Raw genomic sequence first — 3,794 nt, forward strand, 5'->3', positions numbered from 1 at the left:
ACCCGTTTGGTAACCATAAGTTTGTTTTCTATGTCTGTGAGTCTGTTTCTGTTTTGTAAGTAAGTTCACTTGTATCATTTTTTTTACATTCCACAGATAAGTGATAACATATGATGTTTGCTTTCTCTGTCTGATTTAGTTCACTCAGTGTGATTATCTCTAGGTCTAACCATGTTGCTGCAAATAGCATTATTTCATTCTTTTTATGGCTGAGTAATATTCCATTGTATATATGTACCACATCTTCTTTATCCATTCCTCTGTCGATGGACACTTATGTTGATTTACATTCACATTGTTGTATTGAATACAACAGATCTTTAGAATGTTTTCATCTGGCAAGACTAAAACCCTGCCACCATTAAACAATACCCCCTTATCCTCCTCCACCACCATTCTTCCTGTCCTTATGAATTTGACTTATTTAGGTAAGTGGACTCATACAATGACTGACTTATTTCAATTTGCACAATATCCTCAAGGTTCATCCTTTTTGCAGCATGTGACAAGGTTTCTTTCTTTTTTAAGGCCAAATAATATTCCTTGGTATGTAGAGAGCACATTTTGTTTATCCATTCTTCTATCCCATTCATCCATCCATGGACACTTAGGTTGCTTTCACCTTTTGGCTATTGTAAATGATGCTGCTGTAAACACGGGTGTACAAATATCTCTTCAAGACTGTGCTTTCAGTTCTTTTGGGTATATACTCAGAAGCAGAACTGATGAATTATATGATCATTCTGTTTTTTGTTGTTGTTTGGTGATCGGGATAGGTAAAGTAATTTTATTACAAATTTCAGGATTTAAGAAGTAATCTGGGGGCTTCCCTGGTGGCGCAGTGGTTGAGAGTCTGCCTGCCAATGCAGGGGACACGGGTTCGTGCCCCGGTCCGGGAAGATCCCACATGCTGCGGAGCGGCTGGGCCCGTGAGCCATGGCCGCTGAGCCTGTGTGTCTGGAGCCTGTGCTGCGCAACGGGAGAGGCCGCAACAGTGAGAGACCCGTGTACTGCAAAAAAAAAAAAAAAAAAAAGTAATCTGTTACATTTACTAGGATAATCTGAGATGACCTGTCTCAAGCACGTGTGTCCCATCAGTGACACTGACCTCAAGGCATGAAGAGACACGGTCCCCTGTGAGGGATGCGGTCAGCGGATGAGGCTACACTGAGTCTCCACAGGCACGTGCTGACGGTGATCATTATGGTTTGTCACTCTGGCATTTGGGCCGTGACGAGCTCAGTGTAAGCCTCCGTTATGGAACTCTGAAAGCCGAGCTAGAACCTCAAGGGCAGCCTCTCTTTCCTGCTTTTTACTTCAATGATATTTAGGAGACTTCGTATACTGAATGAGAGTTATGGTTCACTGGCCTGTAAGCCCACGTGTGGAAACCCCTATCACCTGGCAAGAGACCGCCGAGAAGCGGCCTGACTGGGAAGAAGGCTGAGGCCAGAACCTGGGAATCACGCTAGTCCAGGTCACAGACAGCGATGCCCAGCAAGAGAGACGCTGCCGGCCGGCGAGTCCTCGTCGGCTCAAAGGTGCCCACAGACAGAAGGGCTGGAAGCAACCTCAGTAGGCCACCCTCCAGCTTCCGAACAAGGAGACAAACTTGCCCCGCGGTCATGGGCAGGGGCCCCGGGTCTCTTCCGTCTTGTACGTTTAAAGATTAAAGGCAGCGTCTTTACAAGAGGAACTGCGGGAAGCATCGGGCGAGCCCTCTGCACGGGGCCTCGGGGCACCCTGGGGCGAGGCGGCTGCAGGACTGAGGGCGGGAAGAACAGAGCAGCTGAGAGACCCCAGGCAGGAGCGCGCCAGCAGCCGAGGGGCCCACAGCCACGCCCTCCTGCCTGGGGTCTGCCCCCCAGGCCCCCCTGTCACCCCTGGGGAGGGCGCTACGGGGCTGGTGGGTGGGGGCTGCGCATCCTACAGGGCACAGGCGCCCAGGCCCGGGGCCTCCAATCAGACCACCGTGCGCAGCCTCCAGCTCAAGCCCTAACACATGGCTCGGCCCCCTGCCCTGCGGACCCAAGTCCTCCTGACCCCGGAGGGTCCAAGGGATGTCCAGCCAGCTCCTGGCCGCTCCGGTCCGGTCGACACGACTAAAACCTTACGCCTTTTTGTCTTCTCTCTCCGAAAAATCTATTCCTTCTCAGAGCCAGTGCCACCGCAACTGCCACCGCCAGGATGGCAACGGCGGCTGCCCCTCCGCCGAGCGGGAGGCACTTGCCCTTGGGCAGCGGGCCGCCTGCTCTCCGCCTGCCCGGCAGGGCTGCTGGGGGCTCCACCCCGGGCTCTGCTCCCGTCCGGCAGCTTCGGACGCGGCCGCTCCCGCCTCTTCTTCAGCAAGTTCCGCGGACAGAGAGGTCGTGGGACCGGCTGTCTGGCCGGCCGAGCCGTCGGGACCCCCTCCTTCCCCACGTGTGCGAGGTCCGAGGTGGAGGATTTGCTCGCGCTCTTCTCTCCGGCCCCGTTGCCGTCCAAGCTCTCGAGTTCGGGGTCCGCTGCGACCTGCTGCCAGGACTCAGCACCCGGGGACACCGGTGGGCCCTCGGTGCGCCAGCTCTGGCTGCTGGACAGTGACACGGGGAAGCCCTTGGCCCGCCAGAACGCCGTCACGTCGCGGGCGTCGGAGCCTCAGCGGGGCTGGCGAGCGTGGAGCCGCCCCTGGGCGGGATGTGGATGTCGTCGCTGTCCTCCGCGGACTCCAGGTCAAAGGCAGTGCCCTAGCCTCCCTGCTGCGTGATGCGCTCGGCGGCGTGGCCCTCCGGGAGAGTCGCACCAAACTGCAGCGATGCGCTCCGAGACTCCTGAGCTCGCCTCATCAACCCCAGGAGCACTGGTCGTAGCAAAATCGGAGGCACCAACGTCTTATTCCGGCCGCTGGCGTGAACTGCGGTCTCCAGTGTCCGTTCCCGACGCGCCTGGTACGTCCCTGGTCTGTGTGCTCGCTGCAGCTCTGCTTGCGCGCAGCGGTCCCTTCACTTCCTGTCCTGAACCGTCTGCCGCTGCTGTGCGCCGCGCAGTCCTCACGGGGGTCTGTCCACCAGGCCGAAGAGCTTCAGCATCCGGCTGAGGGGCGTCCGCAAGGCTCCGCGCAGAGGCGCCCTCGCTCCTGCGACGCCCTCTCCCCAGGCGGGCCAAGCGGTCCTCTGCGGAACTGTCGGGGTTTGTGGGGCTGAACACGGGCAAAGAGTGTCGGGTGAAGCCTGCGCTGGTGAAGGCCTCAGAAACTCCTTCGTCCAGGGATGTTAGCTCCTCTTCAATTTCAGTTTTAACTTTTAATAAAATTTCTTGATCCAGAGATTGTGAAGCCGTATCTTGTCGAACCCCTTGGGGGGAGGAAAGATGATGCTCCGGCAGCTTCTCCGGAGAGAGGACTCCCAAGTAGCTGAGGACGACACGCTTTGTTTCATAGTGAGACCCTAGGGGCACAGTGGGAGAGGACGCCATGGGGTCGGCGGGCAGAGCTCCGGAACGGTCTGCTTGCAGATGTGTAACACCTGGCCCAGGCCCCTGCCCCCGAAGAGGTGAAAGACGCAGCGGCGGCAGATAACTCTGTTTTTAATTTTTTTTAAGGCGCCACCCTACTGTTTTCCACAGCAGCTGCACCGCTTCGTATTCCTACCAACAATGTGCAGTGGCGCCTGTGTCTCCACATCCTCACCAGCACTTGCTATTTTCTCGGGTTTTGTTTTGTTTCTGTTCTTTGATAGCACCTTCCTGGTGGGCATGAGGTGGCCTCCCACTGTGGTTTTGATTTGCATTTTCCTAATGAATAGTGATATTGAGCA

At 56.0% G+C, this 3,794-nt stretch overlaps 1 pseudogene across 1 annotated transcript; it reads right to left on the bottom strand.

Moving 5' to 3' along the window:
• Window positions 1-2,102: 2,102 nt before the first annotated feature.
• Window positions 2,103-3,453, bottom strand: LOC309807342 (bcl-2-like protein 13; annotated as a pseudogene). The gene is made up of 2 exons: window positions 3,034-3,453; window positions 2,103-2,940 (listed from the first exon to the last, which is right to left on the bottom strand). The product of its transcript is annotated as a bcl-2-like protein 13 (transcript).
• Between the last annotated feature and the right edge of the window lie 341 nt (window positions 3,454-3,794).

Source organism: Mesoplodon mirus (genome assembly GCF_964341445.2).
Source record: "Mesoplodon mirus genome assembly, chromosome: 1".
Classification (NCBI taxonomy): domain Eukaryota; kingdom Metazoa; phylum Chordata; class Mammalia; order Artiodactyla; family Ziphiidae; genus Mesoplodon; species Mesoplodon mirus.